This window comes from Ochotona princeps, chromosome 10 (assembly GCF_030435755.1).
Source record: "Ochotona princeps isolate mOchPri1 chromosome 10, mOchPri1.hap1, whole genome shotgun sequence".
NCBI lineage: Eukaryota > Metazoa > Chordata > Mammalia > Lagomorpha > Ochotonidae > Ochotona > Ochotona princeps.
In genome coordinates this window covers 23392982-23407895 of record NC_080841.1, presented here as the reverse complement: position 1 = coordinate 23407895, position 14914 = coordinate 23392982, and the positions used below count along the sequence as shown (strand labels likewise).

Below are 14914 nucleotides of genomic sequence, written 5' to 3'. Positions count from 1 at the left end.
TTTTTTCCAGTTTTTAATCATTTAAAGTGATTAGAACAGTTGTTGAGTACAATACCTAGGAAACAATGTGTTGAGCCTATTTGGAATAGAGGTGAAATTTTGCAGGGAAAATATCTATTCATTTATTTGCCCTCCTGGTTAAAATATATAAGTACACACCTTGATCAAAGAAATAAATGTGATGCTAGCTTGTGCTATAATAGACAAACCACCACCTGTAATGCCCGTGTCCCATGTAAGTGCCAATTCAAGCCCCAGATGCTCCACTTCCAAACCAACTCCCTATTGCTGTGCCTGGGGAAGCAGCAGCAGACAGCCCAGGTGCTTGGACCCTGCAATATGTGAGAGACCCAAAAGAAGTTCCTCGCTCCTGGCTTCAGCGTATTCCAGCACTGGCTGTTATGACCTTTGGGTTGTGAACCAGCAGGTGGTCCACTATTTTTTACACCCTGTCTTTCAAATAAAACACAAAGCAAAAAAAGAAATAGATGTAGATAAGGAAATTGTAAAATGGAAATCTAGCTTTCTCAGTTAGATTATCATAGAACCACAAGAAATCTTCATTTGTATTTCCTACCTATTTCTTTGATGATTGAATTAGTGTTTTGAAGATTTAAAACCTAAAGAATTGAGACTGGCAGTTGGTCTACTAATTAAGACAGCAGTTGGGAGGCCCATATCCCATGGAGGGCCTGGGTTCCGGTCCGACTTCCAATTCCAGTTTCCTGCCAGTATGCACCCTGAAACCTGGCTCCCTGCTTCAGCAGTCTGGCCCAAACTTCAGTGAGCATTTCCAGGAGTAGGCCAGCAGATGGCACCTCTTGGGTCTGGGTATGTGTACACACAATCATTTGAGAGAAAATGCACGCATATGTGTATGCCAAACAAAATAACTTGAAATTTTTAAGATTTATTTATTTTTGTTGGAAAGGCAGATATGCACAGAGAGAGAGAGGAGAGAGAGAGAGAGAGAAATATTTTGTCCACTGATTCACTCTGCAAGCAGCCACAACAGCCAGAACTGAGCCAATCTAAAGCCCGGAGCTTCTTCCGGGTCTTCCATGCAGGTACAGGGTCCCAAGGCTTTGAGCCATCCTCAGCTGCTTTCTCAGGCCACAAGCAGGGAGCTGGATGGGAAGTGGAGCAGCCGGGAAACATATCACAGGATGTCCGTTTCATTCCTATGTTTTGGTACTCCATACTAATTGCCATATATCAGAGAAAATGTATGGTATTTGTCTTTTAAGGACTGGCTTATTTCACTAAGCACAGTGGTTTCCAGTTGCATCCATTTAGTTGCAAAAAGCAAAGATTTAATTATTTCTTATGGCTTAGTAGTATTGCATGGTATGTGTATATAAATATACCACGTTTTCTTTAGTCCTCAGTTGATGGAGTTCTGGGTTGATTCCACCTTAACTACTGTGAATCGTGATGTTACAAACATGAGAGTACAGATAATTCATAAATAGGTTTTGATTTGATTTGATTTGGGTACATTCCCAAGAGTGGGATGCCTGGCTCACGTGGTGGGTCTACTTACAGATTTCTGAGGAGCCTCCATACTGTCTTTCATGATGTTTGTTCCAGTTTACATTCCCACCAGCAGTGGATTTGATTTTTTTTCCCTCACATCCTCACAGGCATTAATTGTTTTTGTTTTTGAACAAATCATTCACCTGGACCAAGTGAGATTTATCCCTGATAGGCAAAGATGGTTCAACATACACAGATCCATAAATGTGACGCATCACATTAACGAGCTAAAGTATAAAGACCACATGATGATTTCAATAAATGCAGAGAAAGCATTTGGTTGGCTCAGCAGTTGCCACTGCTTGAGACACCTGCATCCCATACCTGAGTTTAAGTGCCTGGTTCAGGTCCTGGATACTCTGCTTCCAATCCAGCTTCCTGTGGACCTACACCTTGATGGTTCAAGTACTTCAGCCTCTGCCTGCCACATGGGGGACCCAGACCAAATTTTAGGCTCTTGGCTTTAGCCTAGCCTAGTCCTGGCTGTTGGAAGTATTTGGGGAGTGAATCAGTGATGGGAAAAAATCTCTCTATTTCTATACACTTCAGATTTTTTAAATGAAAAAAATAAAACAAGAAAGAAAAAAAAGAAATGGATTTGGTGCAGCATGGGGCTAATCCAGCTGCTGAGCTTGGCTGTAAACCAAAGGGGCCCTGAGAGCTCCCTGTGCCTTCACAGAGAGATGTTCGGTGTGGCTTAAAAACCATAACAGTCCTGGGATTCAAAGCATCACTCACCTTGCAGCCTGGCTTGTATTGGAAACTACTGCAGTTAGTATTACTTGAAGTAAGCAGGAAACGGAAATATTTTTCTCAGTTTAATACTAGATTTTCTTGCATATGGTTTTCCTTATACTGAGATGATATCCAATATTTACATATTAATTTCAACCTTAACAAACAACAATAACCCACATTCTGTGCACAATTTCTAAAATTTCACTTAGTAAAGACAGAGCCCTTGTGCACCATGTTTCTAGGGTTGTAGCTACAGTTACTAACAATAGTATTTTTATGTCAGTTACCATCTCTGAGTGTTTCAAATGTGTCAAACATGGTCATAGATCCAAAATCACATAATCATCTCAATATTTAAAATGGAGCCCTATTGTCTCCATTTTAAATGTAAGGAAATTGAGCCTTACAGAAATTTAATAACGCCTCAGTCCTGACCCATGAGCTTCCATAACCTACCCTAGAACCCCTACGTTCAATTGCTGTTCTCAGGATTCCCTTCCTGGATGTGTGTACCACAGGAACTCAAAGCTGTTCTCAGGTTGAGACATGGGGAATGACTCCACACTTCCAAAGCACAGCACTAATGAGTGCTCCCTCAATGGTGATGAAAATATTACCTAAAAATACTTTGTCAGGACCGGCACAGTAGCCTAGTGGCCAAAGTCCTTACCTTATACACGCCAGGATCCTATATGGGCACCAGTTCAGGTCCCAGCTGCCCTGCTTCCCATCCAGCTCCCTGCTGTGGCCTGGGAAAGCAAGTCGAGGACTGCGCAAAGCCTTGGGACCCTGTACCTGCGTGGGAGACTCGGAAGAGGCTACAGGTTTATGGCTTCAGATCAGCTTAGCTCTGGCCATTGCAGCCTCTTGGGGAGTGAATTAATGGATAGAAGATCTTCCTCTGTCTCTCCTTTCTGTATATCTGCCTTTCCAATAAAAACAAATAAATCTTTAAAAAATATATTTTATGTAGTCCATAGACAGTGCTTCACTCATACTGTTTATAACAGCAAACACTTGAAAAGCACTTCTGTACGCCATAAACTCTTCTAAATACTTAGTAATTGGCATTATTATTGTCCCAACTCTGTAAGTGAGGAAACTGCAACACATGGGCAGGGGAGTCTTACTGAGAATGCACAGCTAGTGGCTAGTATACAACAAACATTTACGCTCAAGCTGTGTGGTTCCAGGACCCAAACACTAAAATATACAGTTTTGTCCCAAAACATTTCTGAGCGTGAGTTACATGCTAGATTCTGTACTGGGCTCCAAGCAGGCCTCTCTGAACCAAGTAGAAATAATCTGTGTTGTATGGTGTTAGTAGTCTGAAATGGGAAGCAGAAATTAAATACACAATCATGAGCTACGTAATGAAATCTTGGTAAACCATAAACACACTCACATCTGATCTTGTGGGTTTATAATGTAACTGAAAAATTCCTGCCACCTTGTCACAACTTAGCTGTCATAACATCATATTACAAGCTCATTACTCACATTTTTGTGGTGAGGCTAATATAGTCTTGCTGTGCTGCCAGGAAAACAAAATTATGACATCTCTACTGTATACAGCACATAACACTTGATAATGATCATAAGTGATTATGTTACTATTGATGTAGTTACTGCACTATATCTTGTATCCTTATTTTAGAGTGAATTCTTTCTACTAGTGTTTAAAGCTTATTGTAAAATCAGTAAATCCATTTCATTAACTATGGTTTTATGCATTTTGTGCTCACCTCTCTTTGCATGATTTCCTCTTGTACATGATTTGTTCTCGCCTGTTGCTAGGTTTGCAGTAGATATAGCCTATAGATTTAGAATATTTACACAATGAAGTTTCCTGGTGATGCATTTTTCAGAACATATCTCTATTATTAAGTAAAGCAAGTCTCTGGGTGATTTCAAACAAAAACTTTCGCAAGAAGCAAATAAAGACGGAATCAAGACAGCCTGATAGGGACCTCATGAGCAAAACAGGCCTCTGTAAATAGCTACAGCTATGCTGAGACCTAAAAGGAACATAGAGCCAGCCCCATGAAGGCTTGGAGTCTGTAGAAGGAGGCAGGGTGCAGCGGCAGAGGAGAATCAAAGAACATTCTAACAACCTCAACTCATTTCTTTACTCTTTTGAAGTTACAAGGAGATGCTAAACTGTGGCTCCTTCTTTCTGTTTCATCTTCCCGTAGGCTGATAATCAAAATAACAGATGTCAAATGCGCCCACAGGAATTGCAAAGAGAGTACCCAAAACTTCATTTGTCAACCCTCAGCCTGCTACCAATCTCAAGGGTAAAACAAGGACTGGAGCTGGAGATATTAAGAACAATGATTTCTCTGAAGAAGTTATAATTATGCCTTGTTTCCCCTCCATTGCCCTGTCTTTCCCACTAGGGGGAAGTTAGAGGGATGTTCTGCCCTAACACTCTGAAATCCAGCAAAAGGGCTTGGTTCACGTGAGCTAAGACATACCATTCAGAGAAGGAGGGCAGCATTGGAGGTGAAATGCACTTTCACACAGGCTAAGATATGAGAGACATTCCCACCATGCATGGGCCTTGTGGTTATTAGGGAGCCAGACTGGAATCTTCTTCAAAAGTCTTTAATCAAGAGGTTTACCAGACAGAGCCTTGTGGTGCCCAGGAACCCAAAGCCTGTGTCTTTGAGTGGTCAGCTATGTTCCACATCATAGGACCATACAGTGGAGGCTCCCAATGGGAAACCCACAAAATGTCTCCTAAGGGAAACATCTATGTTCACATTTGCTAAACTTTGTGAACACTGTTGGGATGTGAAGAAAACACCAAGCTTTGAATACTCCACAATTCCTTACTTGAGGAAGATTGTTGATACAGTAGATATGAGGTTGAAGGGAAATTTTGTACAGTGTTAAGTCTGAGATGTCCACTGGCCTACCCAGTGGATACATAAATGATTGTATGCATGGATCTGGAGACCAAGGAAGAGGTGTAGGCTGGAGTAACAAACTTGGATTCAGAGACAAAAGGCTTCAAAACTTCCCGTAAGAATCCCAACATAAGACAAAGAGCAGTTTATTTTAAACTAGCATGAGTACATGAAATGTGGGGTCTAGAACCTTGGTGGAAAAGAAAAGCATGATCTATATAAAACCAAAGCAGCGATTTCTGCCAAAGCTTATGATTCAAAGTGCTTCTATATTTATGTATACATGTATTTTTCCTAAGCCAACTTGAAAATTTTTCTGATGTAGGCTATTCTACTAAAGCTGCTCTAGCTCTCTGGATTTTCATTTTTTAGCTTCTTAAAATGAAAAATGCACCCTTATCTGCCTCACTAGGGACAAGATCCGAGAGCTTAGGTGAGCAATCATTAGAGTATGCAGTAGGACCTCTTATCTTCAACAGTGAAATGGCTTCTTATTAAATTTGTCTACCTTCATCGATGCATCTTTTCTCTAATTTGCCATCACATGTGTCAAGCACATTCTCAGATTGCTGGACTCAGAAGAGTAAGCAGGCCACTAAGCTGTCTTCCAAAGCACCCAGGACCCAGTAGCATCCCTGCCTGCTTGTCCAGGACAGCCTCTTCATGGTGCGATCACAGTGAGCTTTGTCAGAACCCAACATAATCAAAATATTTTTGGAGTACAGCAGAAGAAATAAACACCTAAAGCAGGGTCTTCAATGAGCCTCAAAATAGCTTTTTCCTCCTTATAAGTTGAAGTAAGTTTCTTCTCTGATGATATATTTAAAATTTAGAGCATTTCTCATAAATACACCAAAAAATTTTTTTACAGAAGAGAATGTTCATTACCTTAAGCCAACCAATCTGTAAGAAAGATTTTTGCAGTCCTCTGCGTAAAAGTATGACTTAATTGTCCACGATTTGAGAATCAGAGATGCATTCTAAAACCATTGTTGCTCGGTGAATCCTCTAACCACAATAGAAAAGGAAATTTAGTCCCTCTGTAACCCCAAGAAAATTAAAGCTAGAGGTTACAGGGGCAAACTAAATGCCACTCTGACCCAAAGGTTGCAAAGGGATGTAAGTATTATGAAAAATGATGGGCATGATAAATGGTGTTAGGGATGTCAAACTTCTAGGTACACTCCAGGGCCAATGATATTCTCCCTAGGGATGGCAGCCAGTACGTAGCAACAGACAGAGTTTGTTCCGTTGAATCCCACAATGGAAGCAAAGAAAGCAAGTGGACAACTCAGACCTCTTATCATCATATGGCTCTGAGACACTGAGTAATTAGGGCCAGAAAACAATGATGTAAACACTGAAAATAACAGAGAAGTGAAAATAAGCATTAGCCAAGCAAAATACCACTATTTTTAATCTATTTAAACTCAGGAGACTCAACCTTGATTTACAGGGCAAGGGAAGAACGACTTCCAGGCAGGGAGGGTTGTCTATTTTGCCTTGCTTGAGTCTGATCTAATGATCCTAATGACTTTCAATCTTCCCAAATTATTCCCCAGACTTGATTAGATTTTTATATTGGGACCATAGTTCAGATAGCAAATACTGAGTTATTCAATTAACCCAACTTCCAATTTGCCAGTGTTCCGGGCCTCTGTCAGAACACTGAGTGTTGAAATTTATACTCCCACCTCTAAATTACTTCAAGATTATAACATCCCTTCAGAATTACTAAAGTACAGTTTCAGGATTAACCGTATCAACTTCTCTTCTGTCTTGTTCATTATTGTTGTTTGTCTCCTGTTAATACATGGCATTTTGGGTCAACCAGGACATTCATCTAATTAAACTATCCCATTCTCAAAAACAGCACTGAACAGAACTTCAAAATACTAAGTAGTGACAAATAGATTGTATATCCTTGCTGTCCAGTGTAGCAATGACTAGCCAAAAGACACCATTTATAGGCAGCTCTTATATCCAAGGGGAACAGAATTTTCAATTCAATAGCTTACATCTAAATTTGATTGTAAAGAGCCAAAAGCAGTGAGTTTGTAGTAGTTTAGTGGGTGGTACTGCTCTGAAGCAACACAGAAAATGTTGCCTGTTATATGGTTTCTGTCTTGCAACAGAGAAGGCATGTTTAGCCTGTAGATGATAATTTCCTTCATGTGTAGTAGTCTCTATAAAATACGTGAGTTCTATCCTCCATACACTCCAAGCAGCAGTGGTTTGATCTGTGGTAGGCTGTACACAAGCCAGGTCTGGGACTGTTGACAAAGGAGAAATTTCAGTTTCCTAGAACTGCCTTGTAGCAAAGAATCAAAAACTGGGTAGTTTAAAAGAGTGTACATGTATTGCTTCACAGTTCTGGCACCCAGAAACTTGAGATGGATGTGTCGAAAAGAAAATACTGGTAGAGCAGTTATCAAATGTTACATAGCACCCTTACTTGTATGCCTCCTGCCTACTCCCTGTGGGTATTTGAGTTTGTCACCTCTGCTCAACCTTAAGTCCCTGTCCTTTTACTGTTCCATATATCTCCAAATATTTGTCTTGCTGACACTGTTATTATATGACCTTTAAAACATGGCCTCTGGGCCTGGTACAGTGGCCTAATGGAATGGCTAAAGTTCTCGCCTTGAATGTGCTAGAATCCAGTATGGGCGCTGGTTCTAATCCCCGCTGCTCCACTTCCCATCCAGCTCCATTTGTGACATGGGAAAGCTGTCAACGACAGCCCAAAGCCTTGGGACCCTGCACCCCCGAGGGAGACCTGGAAGAGCTCCTGGCTTCAGATCGGCGCAGCACCAGCTGTTGCAGTCACTTAGGGAGTGAATCATCAGATGGAAGATCTTCCTCTCTGTCTCTCCTCCTCTCTGTGTATATCTGACTTTCCAATAAAAATAAATAAATCTTTTTAAAAAATGACCTTTTTATCTTCTCTTTCCATGGAAGGTCCTACAGAACCTCCATGCCTAATCTCTAAGCTGACTACGCATTGTCTGATAGCTTTCCAGGAAGCTCCACTCTGGCCTTTCTCTCTGGAGTTTCTCATACCCCCTGGTTGCTGCTTCTTACTAAATTTGAATATTGGATTCTTGGGAAATCTTTGATCATCTAAAATATAAGAGAAGAAATCAGGAAGAGAAAGTTTCCTTTTAGTAACAACTCCATCAGTGTCGTATAAAACTCAGAGAGTAGAAGAGAAACCAGAAACATTATTTTTCTATTCAGTTTTGCAAATATTTCCACCTAAGGCAAAGAAATGTCTGCAGGAATAGAAGCTCCATCTCAATAGTGGCTTCCTGTGGTGGCCAGCATTTGGCTGCATTCCAGAATAATAAGCATTTCATTCATGGGGCTATTTAAAGGAAATAAAAAAGGCATAAAATTTCCATCATCCAATATGGTTTGTATTAGAATAAATTGATTACCCCAGATCGAACGTGACCAGAGCTTTGCCAAGAGTCTGGCAAGCAATGATTGTTGACAGGGCCCAAAGCCTAATCAGCTCTTTGTAACAAGTGATTATTTAATAACACTCACATTCATCTTTGCTCCTTTAGCCAAATGAGAAAAGGAGAAGAAAAACATCTCAAAGGAAATAAAAAGATCTCCAGGTCTCATTTTCTCCTCTTTCTGAGAACAAGGAAATGTGTCCATGGGCAAATGAAAACTAAATGTTGTCAGCCAGACCCAATGGAGTAAAAAGTAAGTTACTTTTTCTTTGCTTGAAATTCCCAAAGAGCAGCTGACTTAAGGAGCCATTACTCAAAAGAGAAATGCCAACTGAGTCAAGCTAGTGTCGTAATACTTCTTTTAAGGTACAAATTCTTTTTTCTAGTGTGGCATGTATACAGTAGACAATATTCTTCAGTCCATACTGATACACATAAATTACTAGGTAAGGAAACAAACGGGGCATAAGAAACAAATCTCCTTGTTAGAATTTAAGCAATTTGCTTACATACTTACCCTCTAGGAGCAAGAAGAAACTTGGTCTCTAAGCATGGCTGCATGGAGTGTATTCCTTTCAAAGAAGCAGCTCTGGAAAGGGCTGGGTCAGTGATCCCACAGTGCAGAAGCTGGCTAGAACCCTAGTAAGTGGATCAATGTTAACATCAGGAGCCAAAAAACACAATGTCAATATTCACCCTTCATACAACACAACGAAAATATCACTGTGGTGATCTTCTTCCCCAAAAATATAAACTCATTCTAAACATGGGAAAAATGACAGGGGCTGGCATAGTGGCACAGTGGATTAAGCCACCACCTGCAATGCCAACATTCCAAATAATCTTCTGACTAGGAAAACCTTTACAAATTATTCAGTCCAATTCTTCCCCTCACCCCAACCTACACACATGTCACAGAGTGGACAGAAAGCCTGCACTTAAGGAGTGCATCCATCAATGAGGAGGTGGGTTACTTAAATTCTATCAATGAGCTCCATTTTCATTATCTGCAAAATCTGTGGAACGATAAGAGCTGCTTCACAGAATTAACGTCACGAAAGAGTTAAAGACAAGTAACTACCTGATAGTGACCCAGAAGTGGTTAGCAAATGAGTCAGAGAAAGCGGCACCATGTCTGAACTCATTCCTAACGAGTGTTGCTCTGACCTCAGAATTGCCAAAGTCAAAGGCAGAGCATCAGTTCCTAACCTCTATTAGCACTCATGGGAGCAATGTGGAGAGGAATGTTTGGATCAGTTCTGCTGCTCCCTCAAGGGTTACTCCTCCCTCTGGCAGAAGCAAGAAGGGCCCAGGGTGAGCAGCCCAGGGTGATCAGAGCCCTGTGGCGCTACTCCTGTGATGTGGAAGTGCCACAAGAGGGGCACTTCTGCTACAAACCTGGGACAGGGAGGGGTCCGGCAATGGAAAACAATGTCAATTCTTACTGGAAATGGAAAATTTTGCACTTTCTTTCTAAGTATTAAAGTATCAGCTTCCAGCCTGTTATGTTGGTTATTGCCGAGGGAGAAATGGTTTCTAGACTATGTCAATAACTCCAACACATTTGGTAGAAATTTTAAAAGGTGCAATTTATGGATTGAAGGTTTATGTACAACTTTTTGTTACCTCCATATACATAAGGTATTGAGAATTACAGGGGCAATTTATACAAAGAGCAAGGTTCTGTTAACAAGAAGACCTAAAACAGAAACAACCAAGAAAAAAAGGATCATGAAGGAATGATGAGGTTGCGCAGGCTGCAGCTACAAGAGGCACCTAGAGTATGCAGATTTCATTTCCTTTGAATATCTATCCAGAAGTGGGTTAGCTGGGTCAAATGGTGGATCTATATTCAGTTGTCTTAGCACTCTCCATATTGACCTTCATAGTAGCTCTACTACCCTACACTCCCACCAACAGCAAAGTAGGATACCTTCTCTCCATGCCAGCAGCTGCTGTTAGTAGATTTCTAAATATAGGCCAATCTCAATAGAGTTAGGTGGAGCCAAAATGTGGTTTTTATTTGTGTTTTCCTGACAGCTCGAGAGCCGGTGCACTTTTCCATATGTCTATTAGCCAGGTTAATTTGTTCTTTTGAGAAAAGCTTGCTCATTTTCTTCACCCATGTCTTTGCAGGGTTTTTGTTTGTATGTTTGCTTGTTTGTTTTGCTGTCATTGAGTTTCTGAAGCTCTTTGTAAATCCTGGATATTAGTCCCTTATCAGTTGTGTAGTGTGTGCAGTTTCTCCCATTCTGTTGGTTGCCTTTTCATTTGCTTGATTATCTCCTTTGCTGTACAGCAGCTTCTTAGTTTCACGTAGTCCCATTTGCTTATTTTGGCTTTGACTATCTGTGTTTTTGGTAACTTTTTAAAATCTTTACCAAAGTACTTCCTGTAATCCTATATTTACAGCAGCACAATCTACAATAACCAAGACATTGAAACAATCCTGATGCCCATTGAAAGAGGAGTGGATGAAGAAACCATGGTACATCTACTTCATGGAATACTACTCAGCCATTAAAAGGAATGAAATTTTACCACTTGCAACAAAATTGTCCCAACTAGAAACCACTCTGCTGAGCGAAATAAGCCAATCACGAAAGGACAAATATCATATGTTCTCTCTGATATAAGGCAAACTTCATGCAAAATACAAGATCAAAAGATACACAGGCAAACATATACATACATTTATTCACCTAGAGGAAGTGTAAACTGGAGACTTGCAGGAGGAATAAGAAGGGTGGAAGAAGAAATTCCTGAGCCTTTGGAACTCTATTCTGAAAAAAAAAATTTTTTATTCAAATTTTAAAAGGAAGCAGTTGTTATTGTTACAACCAGAAGGACAAACCAATAGGTTGACATCATTAAAACTAAAATCTTGGAGGAAGGATTTCACTTTTTTGGCTCAGAGGGAATAAGATGAGGTTGACCACTGCTGGGAAAATTGTAAACTGAAACCAAATGCTGCTACTGAAATCAATTACCCCCACAGGAAAGTTAAGAAGTGAGGCAAACGGTGATGCTTACAGAAATCAAACAGGAAAGAGCTACTCCTCCTTCCGACTTCTGAGTCCCTCAGTGGTCTCATTACTGAGAAAGCCAGGAGCCAAATCACAAAGAGGAAATATAGTTTAATTCACAAGCAAGTACGGAAAGGTTCAAAAAACAGTTTCTATAAATGGTGATTTTATAAAGTACCACCAACAAAAGAGGAAAGCCTTCTAAAGCAAAGAATATTTTTTTAAATCTTTAAATCTAAGTAGGCTAAGCTTTCCTTCATTTGGAAAACCTATTCTTCCTAGGTAATTACAAAGACATATGGTAATCCATCTAGAGTAGCTAAGACGTTTTCTGTTCACAAATTCTGAATCTATGAAGAATGGCTACATTAGGTCCTACTCTACTTGTTGAGTCATTTAAGGTAATCTTATGAAAAGGCTAAGAAATCAAGTCCCTCCAAACTTCCTGGGGTTTAATTTCTTGACCTTTCAATGATTGGATCCTTGGACTACATTCCATTACAAAGAAATATTAAGAACAGGTTGCACTGAATAGCAAGCAAATAGCAAACAAGTGGGAGGAAAGTTCCTGTCTGTGTGCCATTCTCTAGAGAATAATGAGAAAAGCTGTACAGATTCTAAGAATGATCTTACTCACATGGGAATTTTTCATGAGATGTTCACTCAATCCATCCATTGAAGCAGGTTATTTTCTAATAGTTATTTTGTCTGGCCTTTTAGAAAACCATACTTTAGAAGGTGGCTCATACTACCCTCTGGGGTTAAAGTTGAGTTACCTGCACATCCCTGGCAATCTGTCACCTCTCTTGTATCACAGTAAAAAAGAGAAGACAACTACCAGCAACCTAATAGTCATCAGTAAACATTTATATTTGGGCCCTGTGTTTGAACTGAGATTATAATGTACATAGGACACTTTACACTCCTAAAAGTCTTCTAATTCAGATGGGGAAGCCAAAATGTACAAGATATATCACATATGTTACATTGCTGTGATTGAAATGGTAACCAAATGGGAGGCCACCAACGCATCTCAGGAGGAGGTCATAACCAAGAAGTACAGGTTACAGTGGGCATTGGCAGGTCAGGCAGAATCAAGAAGTTGCCCAGGGACTGGTGAAAATGAGTGATAAGTAGTAATAACAATGTGAGGATAGGGAAGCATAAACCACATATTTGCTGAGAGTCAATATTTAATCTAAGGTTTGATGAAATGTACTATTGCAACTTTGAAATAAGACACACGACACTTCAGCGTTTTCTTTTCGGAAAATGTACAATGTTGTGATCTAACACACCACAATCTTATTGTTTATTTTCCCCTACTAAAAAGCTAGACTTAGACATTGAGCAATTTCAGGGTGTTTTTTTTTAATTAATAATGCAGCTAATGGTTGAACAGCAGCCATTTATTGAAACTTTTCCCATGCAGGGCACTGCACTGGGATTCTCAGGAATGCTCTATTTGGAGACAATGGACATGCAGCTGGCAATGTCATCACTGTTTCTCTATTACCAGCCTCTGGGTTCTAAGGCAGGAAGTAGTAGACAAATGATGGATCGGATCAGCATAGAACCCAAATTCAGTTTTCTTGATGGGGTTCCAACTTGCAAGTCAATCAATGCCATTAATGACCTAGCCAATGAAGACATATTTTTCTTTTGCTTTCTCTCTCTGGCACTTCCTTTCCACCTCCTTTTCCAAATCTCAGTGATGTGTCAATTTAAAAAAAAAAGTTTTTTTTTTTAGTTTTTTCTACACAAAACAAGCTACAACTGACTTCAAAGCTTGGTAATATTATCAAGGACACAGTCTCTTTCTGACCTGGCATCATTAGGGCTTTGGACATGCCTCAAGATTGCTGCTAGGAGGTGAGCAAAACCAATCACTGCTGAAAAGAATGGGTTGACCATGTATTGGCCTATGCTAATTATCCTTCCTTCCCTGGGGATGGGTCCAGACTTCCTGAGCAATTTGCTGCCCAGTATCTGAGCAAAAACAGAGCTCTGATGACAAGAAGTAAATTAGAAGTAGTGTTTGGATGGGCAATTGCTATCTCTGTAACAATATTAAAAATGTTCTGTCTTGAAGCAAAAAAAAAAAAAGGCTTACCTTGCTTTTAAAACTCTCTCTTCAAAGACTATGCCATATTAGGGAATCAGTGTGAGACTCTTTCAAATCAACATATTCCCTCCTTCACTGAGCTTATGACAGACTCAAAGGAAGAACTGGTCTAATTGTGTTAGACATGTTGGGACTACATTTAGCTGATTTGGGCTTTCAGTTTTTGTATCAAGATTTACAGGTGAGAATTTAGAATTTAAATTCTAGGAATCTTTCACTTATTAGTTCTGTGATCAAAATAGGTTGTAGGGAATTGAACATCTGGTATTTCCACATGGAGAAAGCCTCTAATTCTTGGGTTGATTGCCCAACCTCAGAAAAACACAGTTCATCAAAGCCAAAAGGTAGCTCACCTATCAGCACAGTCTTAACAATGTCGGAAGGAAAATTGGTCTCCACCCTCCCCACACCCATTTACAAGAGCAATAGCGCTTCTTTCCTTCCCTGTAGGTCAGTTGTCCCAAGGAAAAGTGCTTATCAAACCCATTAGAGACATACAATTAGGCAGCCCATAAATAGCAGAAGAATGAAGCACTGTGGCCAACACACAGCAGCTGTACAACCATCTAGAGGCCTAAGCCCAAGAAGATGCTCATTAGAACAACAAACAGATAGTATCCAGGACAAGGAACACCCTCATGTGGACTGCCCAAGGAGTCAAAGTCTAGCAGGAAGGGATGGGCATTTGACCTGAAAAATGCTCTGTTAGGAGGTATGGCTGTGATTTCAACACCAAGTGGATCTGTTTGCATGTAAAATGCAGGAATATGCCAACGTTCACACAAACTCTGCAACTGTGGAAAGCTACCCACAAAAGCAGCATTGGAGAAACTGAAAGTGGAAGAAATCATCTAAGCTATCAACACTAACAAGGCCATCTTCCCTGGATATTTGGATGCCAAATCCCCAACAGTATCAAAAGAGCAAATGAAATTAAATAAAGGGAAATTTCCTTAGCTGTGGAGCTGTCCTATCAAGGGTGAGGAATGTCTTGCCCACAGGCTGTATAAGGCCCAAGAAATAAATCTGATCCTGCAATGATGCTATAAATATCCAAATGGCTGGTGGCAGAAAGAGGTTTCCCTCACTCCTACAAACAAACTTTCTCCACTG

At 40.2% G+C, this 14914-nt stretch overlaps 1 long non-coding RNA gene across 1 annotated transcript in view; it reads right to left on the bottom strand.

Moving 5' to 3' along the window:
• Nucleotides 1-9232, bottom strand: part of LOC131481199 (uncharacterized) — a 58680-nt gene extending 49448 nt beyond the window's left edge. Inside the window, exons 1-2 of the long non-coding RNA XR_009246120.1 lie at nt 9164-9232; nt 6075-6194 (exon numbers count right to left, since the gene is read on the bottom strand). This is a non-coding gene — a long non-coding RNA (uncharacterized LOC131481199). The remainder of the gene's footprint in view (nt 1-6074; nt 6195-9163) is intronic.
• Nucleotides 9233-14914: the final 5682 nt, after the last annotated feature.